The following is a 15,839-nucleotide window of genomic DNA, read 5'->3' as shown; positions in this document are numbered from 1 at the left end:
CTTTCTAATCTGACCACAGGAAAACTTCTAGACAGTGGTTTTCAACAATCCAAATGCTGGAGCCCTTAATATGGATCCTCATGTGGTGGTGACTTGCAACCATAAATTTGTTTTTGTTGCTACTGTTATGAATTATAATATAAGTATTTTTGAATATCAAATATTGCCAAGTGGGTCATAATTTGCAGCTCTAGAATGACATGTTATTGTGAAAATGTAATTAGAATAGGGGGCACTGACCATATCTAAAACACTAACAATATATTTATTTAATTTCACAAATTTTGTTTTCCTTGTGTTACCATTTTAAGTTCTTATACATAAAAGAAATGGTCAAATTACAGATTGATGACCAGATAGATAGCCTCTTAAAGCTTATATGTTAAACGGGTCATCTTTCTGCCTGTTGTGCCTCGGATAGATGCTGTCCTTGTTAATTAGCAATGAGCTTCTCATTTCAAAACTCCTATCTTTCTTCTCACTAGAAACATTCAGGTTTTTTTTTTTTTTCCTTTTCTGGAGACATGTACATGCACAATCTCACATAGCCACAGAAAGACAGATTGACAAACACACACACACACACACACACACACACACACACACACACATCCACACACACACAGGGGAGAGAAAGGGAGAGAGGGATTAAATGTATTAGTGACCAGCTCTGAGTTATCAATAATAAATTTACATCATATTAAGGGAAGAAATAAAAGCTCTTCCCCTCAAACAAAGAGCATGCCCAGATTTGAATTCTCTCTACTTCATGTTTCTGTGTCATCTCTGCTGTGTCAGTCTGTTGCACGAGTCTGAGTCTGTGCATATCTGAAGACTGTTTTGTAAATCTGCCCTGGCCCTGTGTGTCAGTGTGTCTGTGTGTGTCTCTGCCTGTTGGGTGACTGTATGACTCTGTATCTGTCCTTTACCAAGGGTTTTGCAATACATTCTTTCAACAGCACAGAAGGCATCACATGGGGGAAGGAATGAGATACTTTATTGAAATCTTCAACAGAATTTTAGAAGGGATTATTAGTCACCGACTCCAACTGACCCTAACTGATGCAAATAACAAACAGTATTTTAAATATCATCATTTATCAAGCAATATCTGTATGTTGTGTTCAATATTTATGGTGGATATTTATTTTATATGATTGTTTTCAACCTCTATTTTTGTTGCTTTCTGTAAATGGTTATTAGAACACCAAGCCAAGGGTTTGGGGGAGTATATAAACTAAGATTACAGTTATGCATTAGCTTCGGCTGTAAAGCTGATTATATGGGAAACCCAAGGCAAGAAAGGTGGACTGTTACATTGTTCTCTTAAAAGCAGGTTAAACAAATAGGCTGAGTACACAGAAAGATAGGAGTCCTAACTCTTAAGTGACTTCAAAGTATATTACTAACTCCAGCTGTGGAGTCCAGCACATGTTCTGGTCTCAGAATGTAACAGATATTTTCCTATGATTGCATTACCACAGAGAGCCACTTCACAACTAATAAGGAATAAAACATTTGAATTCATATGAGCCAGAATTTAAGCTTTTTCCAGGTTGTTATTTGCACACAATTCCTGCTTAAATATCCATCATATATAACATAGTTTTAGAATGTGGGAAAACAGTAGCTTTATTTTAAAGTTTTTAAGCCCAAAATTGAAGGGGGGAAAAAAAACCTTTAAAGCACATTGCTTAACAAATAACATGTAATTAAGTTTCATGGCTATGCTGGAATACAGTACAGGCCAGATGACTATTTTCAACCTAGTTTAAATAAGTTATTCAAAAATATACTTGTATACTAAACTTGTTATTTACAGATGTCATAAAAATGTGATGTTAGGAATGTGTGAGTTGAAAATGGTAGTTTTATGTACGACAACATCCATCAATATATGAAATATACTTGTATCAATTTGTTTTTTATCAAATTTTTATTAAAAGATTTTCTGCACTGAACTGCTAACATCAGCATTTTTTAATTTGAGTAATGCATCAAAATACAAGTATTTTTACAATACTAAGTGGAGCTATAAAAATTTAGCCTCAAGATCATTTGAAAATAAATGGTGGGCCAGGGTTGGTGGCTTCTGTCTGCAATCTAAGCACTTATGAAGCAGAGGCAGCATTTGCTCTAAATCTTGGCTAGCCTGGTCTACCTAGTAATTTAGACCAACCAGGATAGAATAGTAAAAATATATCTTAAAAGAAAAAATAAGTAAAAGAAAATAACTGACAATTATTTTTTATTTGTTTATTTCAAATTATTTGCTAATTTGAAAATTAATGTGTGATACCTGTTCTTTCCATTACAATCAGAGGATAAGCTCCAGGAAAAGACAAACTGCATTAACTTCTAAGGGAAGTGAATGACACCATTTTTCAGCAATGACATCTAACATGATATTCATAATTACACCACTTAGTGGTTTGTCTGGAAGGTCAGGATTGTGTCTGATGTGCTACATAGACCAAAGCAAAGCCCACTGCTACCCAGATAGGCAGTCCAGAAACATGTGCAACATGGCTTCAGTTGTGTGTTTTGCTTTTAAATAAAGATAGTCCTTTGTAGCCAAAACACATAGCTCCTCATTTACCCAGCCAGGCCCAGCGAATGAGCTGATGCCTCTCTCTGATTGGACCAAACCCTGGGTTTTATTATTTTATTTTATTTTATTTTTTAAATTTTCTGCTAGTATCAGGATGTTTTGGAATATTGCAGGTTTGAAATGCCATAAATCAAGATCAGCTAATTCATAACTGTCAGTAAAATCCCTTGCAAATATTTTTAATAGCTTTGAAAACTCGCAGGAAGTGTCTGATTATATGCACAGTTCTTTTGATGGCTCTTCAAATATTATTGAAACTTGATAAAAATGACAAGAAGATCCAGGCAGAACTGCGATTCATTTGAAAGTATAAAGAACATTGTGTCTCGAGTTATTCATGTGGCGATGTGGAGAAAAGTCTCCTGTGATGACACATGGCTCAGAGGCCCTTCCCTCCCTTAGCAAATGGAGCAGAAACCAGGGAAGCCCCCAGTGACAGAGATGGAAATGATTGCCAGATGCCTGGGACAAAATAATAACTGAAGCAAATGCCACCACGGAGAACACATAGGAGAGCTGCCAGCCTAGGCCACTTGGCTGCAAAAACCAGAAAGATGGACTGAATTTAAACAAAAGCCTGTGCTCAGTACTGCATATTTGAATGGATGAAGATGAATGGATGGCTGATGGTGATGCATTCACTCGTGTAGGTAAGAATGGAGAACTACAACAGAATAGAGACTCTTTTTAGCAGGACCCTGTGTAGTGAAGCAAATAGAAAGCTCTCTGTGACTGTGGTTCAGTCTTTAGCTAGGAGGGGGACTGATGAGCGCCAGTGAGAACAGGGAGACAATCAAGGCCAAAGTGTCTTTCTCAGGGAACTTTTAATTAAGCTGAGGAGAAAACTCTAATGTCATAAATCAAGGAACTACTCTCTCTCTCTCTCTCTCTCTCTCTCTCTCTCTCTCTCTCTCTCTCACACACACACACACACACACACACAAATACACCAATTAAAGAAGAAAGAGTGTGGGCTGAAATCCTGCAGAGTAATGGAGTTTGCATGCAGCTCAGAAAGGACCAAATGTTTAACCTGTAGCCACGTTAGGCATCTTGAGGAGTGGCTTCCTTTTTATAACTTTCTGGGAGTTTAGTGCTCACAGAAACGCTTCCTTGAGAAGTGTAGAGTGCCTGATACAGAGTAAAAAGAAAACAAACATTGCTAAGGTGAGGTTGTCCTTATGTTTTTGAAAAATCTCTGCAACTTTTTGGAATGTTTACATTATGTATGTGGCTAAGAATGCTTAGGACCTATCCTCCAAGCAAGTTACATATGGCACAGGATTAACTGTATTCACCAGGATCACAGTAGATATCCAGAATTATTCATTTTAAGGCAAGCTTGTAACATGTAACAGTGCTTGTCCACGTCCATATTCCTTCTATACTGGTTCCTGGAAGCCACTATTCTAATCTGTGCTTCTATTGACCTTCTTTCTTTGATTTGAAAAACAAAACAAAACAAAAGACAGCAAACAAATAAACAAAAATCAACTATGTAATTTAGATCAAAAAGTATTTGTCTTTTTGTATCTGACTTTATTAGCATAATGTCCTCTAGCATCAGTGGCATGAAGTGTTTCCCTAAGGCTAAATAATATACACACACTATAGTGCACACACACACACACACACACACACACACACACACACACACACACACACACACTTCCTTGTCTACTCATACATTGGTGAACAAGTAGGGTGTTTTGATATCTTGGCTGTAGTAAATAAGTCAGTAGGCATAGGAATGCAAATGTCTCAAAGGTGCAAATTTTCTTTATGTAGAAGCAGAACTAAGGTTTTTTTTTGATCATTAAGCAGTTCTATAAATGTCTAATATTAAACCTGATGAAGTTGATAAGGAAGTCTAAACAGAGGTAAAGAAAATTTAATAGTGTAAACACACACAATAATGGAATACTATTCAGCATTTTAAAAAAAAAGAAGGGGGGCTGGCGAGATGGCTCAGTGGGTAAGAGCACCCGACTGCTCTTCCGAAGGTCCAGAGTTCAAATCCCAGCAACCACATGGTGGCTCACAACCATCCGTAACGAGATCTGGCGCCCTCTTCTGGAGTGTCTGAAGACAGCTACAGTGTACTTACATATAATAAATAAATTAATTAATAATAAAAAAAAAAAAAGAAGAAAACTTTCCAGTTTTTGTCAAGAAGGATGCCAAAGGAAGAAACTTCCGGCTATGGGAGGATGAAGTTCTGGTGACCCAGAGTGCAGTGTAATGATTGTCTCCAGTAATGTGCGGCACATTGGGACCTTCTGAAGTAGTCTTTACTGTATGTACCTCCTATACACAGGCACTCTGCACTTTCACGTAAATCTCGTAACAAGTCCTGTCATCACAGACGTCTCACATATATACATTGAGGAAGTTATAGCTCAGGGTGGCTAAGGAGTATGGCTACAAATAAACAGCTACCAAGGTCAAAGCTGGATTCCTCCCAGGTCTGCCGGCCTACACACTTCCACCTCCAAATATACTCCTCAGGATCTGCACAAACACTTTTCTGCTTCAATTCATTTTCTTTTTAATTTAATGTGTGAATGTGAAAACAGTTCTTTGCTTTATTATGTAAGGGTTTTTTTTCTCAGTATAATTAAAAGCTCTTTGGGAAAGAGATCCTGTCTTGTTTGTATGAAGCAGAATTTTGTTGCTATGCTATAGGGTCTTCATAGAGAATTGTTGCTTAAGCAAAAACTTTGCTATTTATTTTTTGCTAAGTATTAGTCTAAGTGGCATTTTGTAGTCTAAGTTATTTAAGAAATACTCTTTTTTACTATGCATTTTGGAGCAAGTGGAAGAAAGTCTGAACATCCAACTGACTGTTCCTTTATGCCTTTCATGTTGTCATTGGGCTTAGAGGGTATTTCATGACTGTGAGCAGCATTCCCTATATTCATTTCAGAGTAAGAGCCTGAGGTATCTGTTACCCACTATCTCTATGTCATTAAATAAATTAAATACTCACATGAATGTAGAATCCACTTTGCTTTATTGGGAAACAACCTATTTAGAATTTGTGAAGTGCTCTATACATAAATAACTCAGAGAAGCTAATCACAAAGGACTTTTCAAATACTTAAGAAAATTACGCTTTTCCTATATGACTCCAGTGATTCCATATCTGTGTTGAAATGTGCTTAGGGATGTAACATTCCCCTGACTGGTGTCAAAGTCAGAATCCCATTTTGCAAGGGATATAAATCTCTGAATTTGAAATAGCTTTTGAAAATGTTTGGAGTTTTAATTTCATACTTGCCTAATTTTAATGTGGGTCAAGGAAATGGAATAGGAAATGCAAATGACAGTCGGAATAATGGAACAGCATCTACAGAAGAGCTCAGAAGTAACATTAAGAAAGTGCCTTGCACCTATACATGTAAATGAGAAATACCCATTTGCAGTAGACCTGCATTACTTTGCAGTTGGGTGATATGTTGTTAATTAAACCTCACGACTCTTATTTATTATTGACTTGGCTTATTTTCCATGCAATGATCTCCTTTTCTTTATTAGAATTAACTGTTCTAGCTCCCCAATATCCGGTTTCTTTTCTTTCCAGTGTTCCTAGACCTTTGCCTCACCAGAACTGCTTGTGAGGCTTTTGCATGCATTTATGCCTCATCTCTTTCTCTTCTTTACAGTCTCCTTCTTCTGCCCCATCCAAGTCTTCCAAAGACATTGAAGCTAATTTATAGTGATGCTTTCACTGCGCCCAATTATTAAGGAGTGATAGATAATGGCGGTGAGTGTACTCTACAACAGAGTGAGGCCACTGCAGTCACAGCCCCCTTATTTGCTGTTTATCCTCAGTTTAATAAAGCTGATTGACTTATAAAAAGTGCTTGGTAAGAAAAGTGATTTCCAAGTAAATTAATGGCTCAATTATCTCACTGTGATTTGCTTACACAAATCTTCTCATGGATTTCAAGGTGATCCTGCTTTTCATTAACAGATGGTTGATCATAAATGATATATGCTTATGCCTGTAAGATAGTTCCAACAACCTTTAGGACTCAGTTGCTCTCAGGTTATGATACATTAGGATAACATCAAGTACACAGTTCTATAAAGGGGAAATTCAGGTGGTGTTTATTGATTCTGTAACAATGTATCTCTGTCCCCTCCTTGAGTTGAGGTGTTACTGCTCACTGGCATTCCCCACAGTGGGACTGTAGGAAGAGCTTCATTTCTGCTTCATAGACACTATGGCAGCCAATTAAGATTAACTCACATGTGTCTGTGACAATGAAGAAAGCAGCCTTGGCAATTCTCCCTCTCACAGCCCTTCAGGAGAGCCTCATTTCAGGCAATGGTTTGGAAGCATTTATAAAACCAGTTACAGAAGATCTATGAGTGGAACTAGGATCTTAGATCTGTATCATATCTATATGGGTGGCTGAGGCAGGAGGATCATAGTTCCAGTATTACTGTAAAGTGTATTCAAGGCTTGTGTAACCTAGGGAGCACCTGTAAAGAGAAGGTTAGCAGTACAACTCAGTGATAGATGCATACCCAGAGTAGGGGAGGCACTAGGTTCAAGCTTCAGGACTAAAAAAATAAACCCCCAAAACAGAAAATAAGAAAGTAATCATAAAAAATAACAGTAAAAGAAGAACAGTGCTTATGATTCTAATCAGGATGACTACACTGGCTGCGTGCTTGCCAGGCTTCTGAGAATGGAGACTCAATGTAGCAGAGTGATATTTTAAAATCTAAGTTGGTGACCAAAACAACTGCACATTTGTCAGTGTGCAGTCCTAAACTCTATACCTCAAAAGAGTGAATTTTTCCATAAAGTCAGTCAACTAAGGTTATGGGTTCTTTTGGGTTAGACTAAGATACTTAAACTATTGCAGATTCTCAAGGTTCCTTGGTACTAACAGTCCAACAAGGCCAAACCTTTTCTATTTTGGGAGATAATCCCTTCCTTCAAAACAATTGGTATTCTAGGCAAACTCATCCTGTCTAACATTTGCACCTAATTTCTGAGATAACGTTCTGTTATAGACAATTTTCTTCTGGTTCCTTTTAGACAGTCACAGAAACATTCTGTGTGGTGGCTTTTTGTCATTGTGACACCTCTGTGGTTTCCTCATTCTCCCCTCTACCTCCTGAGTTACCAACTATTTCCAGGCATTCTTGGTGCTTGGTATTTTATGAAGAATTTTCTTTGTGAGATATTTGCTGATAAGATGAGAAATTATGTAGAACCCCCATTTGTTGCTGCATACAACTATTCAATTTGTAATCTTATCTAATGTAAAATATTCATCATTTCTTCTTAAGACAAAACCAATAATCTCAAATTATCTGAAAAGATTTATTTTGGAAAACAAGAGGCATGTGCTAAGTTTGGCTGACACCTTATGGAAGAAAAGATAAAGTTTTCCTAGTAATACAATGCTTGAAAATTAATTTCAAAGTAGTTTATATTATTTCATATATAGTTACAATGATACAATGTAACGATGCTATTTATTCAATTTTCTTGTCACTTCCTGCTCTCCTTGACAGACAGACATACACATCCCCTAACAATAATTAATTTATATCCGTCTAAATGCTTATTTTGTGGCTTATAAAACTGGTTCATGCTTATAAAGAGCAAAACTGACTAGTGTTAAAATTGTATGTGACACATATGACAGCTTTGGGCAAGTCACTAATTTCCTCACCTAGAGTTGAAAATGTGAATATTGTTCTTTGTGATATGACTAATCATGCTCTTTATGAGGACTTTCTCTCTAGCATGGCATAACATTCATGGTTTGTTCTGAACAACTCAGCTTTTACAGTGATGCAGGTTTCAGTGTTTTCAAATGGCACTGCTTGGGCATGAAGAAGGCGTGCCATCCCTTAATGAGTTGAAAAGTAGATTGATTTGCCTTGAAGCTATGAAACAAGTCCATAAGAGCCTGAGGGTTTTCCTTAATTAGTAATGCCCTTCTAGGACTTCCTAAAAGCCTTGCCAAAGTCCAAGCTCTGTAAAAGTCCCTAGTAACACTTGGAGAATTTTAAGAAAGTGCTTTTTTTCTAGCATCATTCTTCTACCTTGTGGTACAGTCCCTCCTGCAATGCTCTGTGTTCTAAGTGATTCTACCCATTATATCTCATCAGATGTTATCTTAGTTTAACCAGCAGTCTTAAGAGTTAACAAACATACTTGGCCCTTTATGAAGTATTGTGGGGAAATGACACAAGAGACAGAGTTCTTGATACTAAGGCACTTGCAGTGTAGTGGAAATGATGCTCAAGGTCACCGTCAGAAACAATGAACAAGCCCTGAGAAAGGTGCACATAGGGATTTTAGCAGAGGAACATGGTGACTAGGAGAGATCCAATAAAGGACATTATTGGGTATGAGAAGAGATGGCATTGGAAATGAATCTCAATATTTAAGCAAATTTCACAGAGTACGGAAAATGGCCACACTGGACGTAGAAAGGAGCACTCCTAAACATGTAGAGGTGAGAGTTAGGCCATAGACAGGCAAATACAAAAAAGGAAGGATCTGTTTAAGAATTGAAGGTAGCCAGAGATGATATAATAGAAGAAGAGAAGCAAGATTAACATGGGTATTTTAGCCATTTCAGTAGGTTCAGTTTTTATCATAAAGGTCATAAAGAGGACCTGTTTGTTGAATTTACATGTGGAAGGTTAAACTAATTGTATTTGTTTTATGAAGAACTATCGTGCTAGTGATAATGTGACAGATAATGCCTACTGGGAAGAGTTTACTGAAGTCAACCAACAATTGAGACATACTACCTTAGTACTGATAACAGATTCCTGAAGGAATAGGAAGGGAAAAAATATGGATATAATAGATTTTATGTTTTTCTCAAATAAATGAATGAAGTCACTTTTAGAGTGGCATGGTCCTATTTATTCTAGACAAAATGGAAGAGTAAGAGTTTTGTGCTTCAACAATGTTTAGTTTAAAGTTTTTTCTTTTTTTTAAACTAGATATTTTCTTTATTTACATTTCAAATGTTATCTCCTTTCCTCATTTCCCCTCTGACAACCCACTAATCCCATCCTCACTCACCCTGCTCACCAACCCACCCACTCCAACTTCCATGTCCTGGCATTACTCTACACTGGACCTTCACAGGACCAAGGACCTCTCCTCCCATTGATGTCTGATAAGGCCATCCTCTGCTACATATGCGGCGGGAGCCATGGTTCCTTCCATGTATACTCTTTGGTTGGTGGTTTATTCCCTGGGAGCTCTGGCGGTACTGGTAGGTTGATATTGTTGTTCGTATGGGTCTGAAAACCCTTCAGGCCTTTGGGACCTTTCTCTAGTTCCTCCATTGGGGACACAGTGCTCAGTCCATTGGTTGGCTGTGAGTATTCACTTCTGTATTTGTCAGGCACTTGCAGAGCTTCTCAGGAAACAGATATTTCAGGCTTCTGGCAGCAAGCACTTGTTGGCATCTGCAATAATGTCTGGGTTTGGTAACTGTATATGGGATGGATCCCCAGGTGGGACAGTCTCTAAATGGCCTTTCCTTCAGTTTCTGTTCCACATTTTGTCTCTGTATCTTCTCCCATGGGTATTTTGATCCCTCTTCTGAGAAGGACCGAAGTATCCACACTTTGGTCTTCCTTCTAGAGCTTCATGTGGTCTGTGAATTGTATCTTGGGTATTCTGAGCTTCTGGGCTAATATCCACTTATCAGTGAGTGCATACCATGTGTGTTCTTTTGTGATTGGTTAACCTCACTCAGGATGATATTTTCTAGTTCTATCCATTTTGCCTAAGAATTTCATGAATTCATTGTTCTTAATAGCTGAGTAGTACTCCATTGTGTAAATGTACCGCATTTTCTGTATCCATTCCTCTGTTGAGGGACATCTGGGTCTTTCCAGCTTCTGGCTGTTATAAATAAGGCTGCTATGAACATAGTGAAGCATGTTGCAAAGCTTCTGAAAGGAAAAGGACACTGTCAATAATGAAAAATGACAACCAACAGATTGGAAAAAGATCTTTACCAATCCTACATCTGATAGTGGGCTAATATCCAATATATACAAAGAACTCAAAAAGTCAGACTCCAGAGAATCCAATAACCCTATTAAAAATGGGGTACAGAGCTAAACTAAGAATTTTCAACTGAGGAATACCAAATGCTGAGAAGCAACTAAAGAAATGTTCAACATCCTTAGTCATCAGGGAAATCAAAACGACCCCGAGATTCACCTCTCAGGTAGCAGTAGATGCTGGCAAGGATGTGGAGAAAGAGGAACACTCCTCTATTGCTTGTGGGGTTGCAAGCTAGTTCAACCAATGTGGAAATCAGTTTGGCGGTTCCTCAGAAAAGTGGACATAGTGCTACTTGAAGCTATACCATTCCTGGGCATATACCCAGAAGATGCTTCAACATGTAGTTTAAAGCTTTAATAAAGAATTTTACTAATCAATAGTTCATCAAGGTCATAGAACAGATACTATAGAAGAAGAGTGTTTGGATACTTGTGTATGTCTGTGTTCACTTACGTATGTGAATGACTATTTTACATTTTTCTTTTTTAATTTTTTATTAATTCCTTGTGAGTTTCACATTATGCCCTCCAGTCCCACTCATTGTCCTGTCCCCTCATATTTGCTCTTCGCCCCTTCAACCTCCCCCTCAATAAAATACATCATCATCAACAACAACAAAGCATAGAAAATATTTCTTTATGGAAACTGTAATATGCCACAGTGTGTCTTATAGTATATTCCTCTGGCCACACATCTTCACTTGCCAAGAGTCTGGTTAGAGATCTCTAGCTTCTGTGGCAGCATCTGTATACTCACTGGGACTCATTCTGGTTATGCGGTTGTGGTCCTGCCTCATGGAGATCCTGAAGCTTTGGATCAACAGGACTAGTGCTTTCAGATGTCTCAACCTTTCATAGATGATGTATATTTGGGGGTGGGCCTATTTCAGAGTCCTGGATCTGGGCCTGGGTGGTAGCTGAGCGGTCAGCCCTCTGGCTCTCTTCTCTGGGTAGGCCAACCAATGCCACCATTAGCAGGATGTAGGGTCAGTTTGCATGTCCTCAGGCCAGTTCACTTGCATACACACCTCCAGAGCCAGCTCCACTGTGCTGCCTATCAGGAATCAGAGCCTGCTCTCCTAAGTGCCAGAGCCTGTGAGGGGCATGGCCAGATCTCCTGTTAGGGGCTGGGCCAGTTCTCCTGTTCTCTGGTTCTCCCATCCACAAGGCTGGCTCACCCATGCCTTCATGGTCAGGTTCAGCTCCACTGTATTGTCTAGATGAGGTGCAGGGCCTGATTGACTGAGTGCTACATCCAGTGAGGGGGCAGATCTAGCTTTCCTGCTCTCATGATCCCAGGATCAGTTCTCTCAGCTACTGTAGGTGGCAATGGGGGGAAAGGGAAGGGTATTATCCTTATACCTACACTAGCTCATGCCAGGAGCCAGTTCAGTGGCATGGCCAGCTCTCCCACACTCTCACCTGTGCTCTTACACCAGGTCCAGTTCTACTGTGGTGCCCAGGCAGTGTGCAGGGCCCAGTCTCCCAAGTCTGCATCCAGCAAGGGACAAGGACACCTCACCAGCTCTCGTGACCCCAGGGCCAGATCTCTTGACAACTACAGGTGCTAAGGAGTGAGGGGGAAGGACATCAGGTCCTCACCCATGCTAATTATGGCAGACAAGTGGATAGGCTAGCTCTTTCAAGTTCTTGCCGTTGGTTCTGGTTCACCTGCACCTCTACCATCAGGGTTAGCTTGGTGATGCTGCCCATGAAAGGTACAGGGCACTATCCTGAGTACTGTAGGTGCAGAGGGGCAGGTCTAGCTCTCCAGAGCTTATGACCCTGTGGGCAGCCTTTACAACTATGGGAAGTAGAGAGGGGTTGAGAGGCATCACCTCTGCACCAATGTCACCCCCACAGCAGATAAGTGGCCAGGTCAGCTCTCCCACATTTAGGGCTGGCTCACACACCCTCACAGCTAGGACAAGCTCCACTGCTCATTCTCACAAGTGCTGCTTCTGGTGAGAGATGGAGCCAGCCCTTCAGTGAGGGGTGGGAGCAGTTTTGCACCTCCGCTGAATATCCATCTGGTTTCTAGCAGCTGCCCTGCCCAGAGACATCCCCATGTTCTCTAGTGGTAATATAAGCCAGGGACATCATCCACCCCAGGCCCTTCCACTGTATAGCCATGGACGCAGATATCAAGTGGCAACTTGGCCTGGGACCTCATCATGGCCCCAGATGGCAGGGCTGGCCACTCATAACAGGCTACTCCTCTCCACCCTCAACTCTCCAGTTCCATCTCTCTACATAATGCTCAAGCTTCTCTTTCTCTCCCATCTGACCACCTCATACTTGCACATTGTGGTGGCTCCTGCTACAGGCTGGTCATGTGGCTGATGGGCACATGGGAGACATCGTCCTTCTGTGATGTGTGCTGTGTTGGCAAGCAGGTGTCTCTAGCCTGTCTGTGCCATGAGCTGGAAGGCAGGTCTGTGGGTGCCATGGCAGTTCGAAGATCTCTGTCTTTCTCCTCCTGTGTTATGCTGACTGAATTTGATTTGATTTGATTTGATTTGATTTTTATGAGTCCTAGGCATAAGTCAGTTTCATCCACCAAGCCAGGCAACAAATTAGGATGAACAAAGAGCTGCTATTTGCTCTGCCTCTGACTAATAGAAGAAAACCACCATTGACAAGATGTCTCATTGTCCATTGCCAGAGGGTGATTATTTTACATCTATCTATCTATCATCTATCTATCTATCTATCTATCATCTATCTATCTATTAGAGTGTGTATGTGTGGGCACATGCACATGTGGAAGTCTGAGGACAACTTGAAGAAATTGGTTCTCTTCTTCTGCCATGTGACTTCTAGGGATTGAACTCATGCTGTCAACTTTGCAGTCAAGTGCTTTTACCCATTGGCTGAGCATATTATCAGCCTTGTGAGCATATTTGTAATTGTGTGTGTGATGCTTATATATGCACATATTCTAATAGGGGTGAAGGAAGGAAGACAAAATTTAGTCAGCTAGAATGTGATAGCTAAATGTTGTATTATTATTAAAGTTCAAAGAATAAGAAGTATTATATCAAATGAAGGTGATTCAAAATAAAATAAAACATCTATAGATATAGATACTGTTGTTTACAACTGAGGGGCCAAGTCGTACATTAACAATATGATTACAATGAGTTTGTTGTTGCTGTTGCTTTTGTATAGTAATTCTACTGGCTAGTTTTGTGTCAATTTGACACAGCTGGAGTTATTACAGAGAAAGGAGCTTCAGTTGAGGAAATGCCTCCATGAGATACAACTCTAAGGCATTTTCTCAATTAGTGATCAAGGGGGAAAGGCCCCTTGTGGGTGGGACCATCTCTGGGCTGGTAGTCTTGGTTCTATAAGAGAGCAGGCTGAGCAAGCCAGGGGAAGAAAGCCAGTAAGTAACATCCCTCCATAGCCTCTGCATCATTTCCAGCTTTCTGACCTGATTGAGTTCCAGTCCTGACTTCCTTGGTGATGAACAGCAGTGTGGAAGTGTAAGCCGAATAAACCCTTTCTTCCCCAACTTGTTTCTTGGTCATGATGTTTGTGCAGGAATAGAAACCCTGACTAAGACAGTAATATATAGAGATATTTCACCACAAACAGAAGAGTCTACAAGATATTGTCTCAAAATAATTTCAGGTGAGAATGCATGGGTAAACCTATATAAATAGGTAGGGCTCTCTTGTTTATAGAGTGTGAATGAGAAATGAGCTCATTAGCATCGTGCTATAATGGATTCTTCCTAACTAAAATTACAATTCATAATTTTCATAAAGAAAAATGTAATTTCTTTACTCTAATCCCAAAAGAATTTGGAATTTGTTTGGACTTGCAGAGGAACTGCTGATAAAGTAAATTTTAGAAGCTTTAAAGCTCAGAAAATAGATGGCAGAAGACTGAGAGATCTCAGTGTGATTTATAATGGGAGACAAAAGGTAGAGGAGAAATTAAAATTCTTCCAAGTTGTAGTGTATGATTTAAATAGAGTGCAATTTCCATGAACCAGAGTGGAAAATCAATATAACAAGGGTTGGAAACGTAAAGAAATGCTTACCCAGCATGTATGCCCTCCATTACCCTGACCCTTTCCTTTCTGAGTATGAAAAAGTGATGGGAGTCATAAAGGAACAGTGATTTCTCCCAGGAAAATGTTATGAGGATTAAGAGCTGCCTAATAGTTCAAACTAATAGAGTACTGTACATAAGCATTCAATATCCCCAGACTTTGTAAATGAAAGAAAATTTAATATCTGCCTAAGGGACTTTTTTTAGTTAAATTTTAAATTTTGGAACATGTAGAATTCAATATGTATGGATTGAATAAAAGCTCAAGCCACTGCATTTGGGATGGAAGGAAGAAAACAAGAGCAATGTTTCAATGTCAGGGAGTCTTCCAGTTTATATTTCATCAAAGCTATACTGCATTTGGCCATGGTGCCACATGCATTTATTTCTAGGCATTGTGTTAGTGGAGAGTTTTTTCTTTACCACTTTAAAGTATAAGGTTCAGTGCACAGGTTTAAAGGATTAAAATCAAACTTGTGACTTGCTAAAGCCAGTATTTTCTTCTTTGGAATCGCTAGCACTTATGTAACTAGAGAATAATATCTTGAAACTTTTCATTATTGCATAAATAATCTTGCTAATAGAAGAGTTACCTCTAATTCTTCTTAAATTACACAAGGACTATTCTGAGAACACTTGGAAAGGTTGTTTCCTGGAGTGCCTGACAGTTTTCTTCAGAACTACTGCTTTGTAGAGAAAGTAGTAATTGTTAGACCTTTCTGCATAAAGCATACAATTTCTCAAATGTACCCTGCATAGCTATATTTTAAGAAAGACTTCAATTTGGTTGCATAATTTCAGCATAATTTTGCTGTACCCGTGGTGTTGATAGCATTGAAAAATAACTTGGTAAGCTGTTTGTTCTCCCACTGCTAAGATTTCATCACCAACTGCTAGTTTGCTAGAGATTATAGCTGCTAAAATGCTCTCCTGATTAATGTGCTAATTAATTAATGCAGCTGCTAAATTGTGATCTTGATTAAAATACACCACACAGAGAATACTGGAAAACCTCCTCGAATTAGTCAATCATTCCAGGTACATCCCCACCCTAGGAAATGCTCAAAAGCAGAATAAGCAGACCTCTTGCTGC

At 39.3% G+C, this 15,839-nt stretch overlaps 1 non-coding gene across 1 annotated transcript; it reads right to left on the bottom strand.

Moving 5' to 3' along the window:
- Positions 1–13,210: 13,210 nt before the first annotated feature.
- Positions 13,211–13,354, bottom strand: LOC115032846 (small nucleolar RNA SNORA48). Its single transcript, XR_003838506.1, has one exon. It is a non-coding gene; the product is annotated as a small nucleolar RNA SNORA48 (small nucleolar RNA).
- Between the last annotated feature and the right edge of the window lie 2,485 nt (positions 13,355–15,839).

The sequence above is a fragment of the Mus caroli genome, unplaced genomic scaffold (genome assembly GCF_978045245.1).
Source record: "Mus caroli unplaced genomic scaffold, Mus_caroli_1 scaffold_14, whole genome shotgun sequence".
NCBI classification, from domain to species: domain Eukaryota; kingdom Metazoa; phylum Chordata; class Mammalia; order Rodentia; family Muridae; genus Mus; species Mus caroli.
The sequence above is the reverse complement of the archived record's forward strand: the minus strand, read 5'-3'. Positions and strand labels throughout refer to the sequence as shown.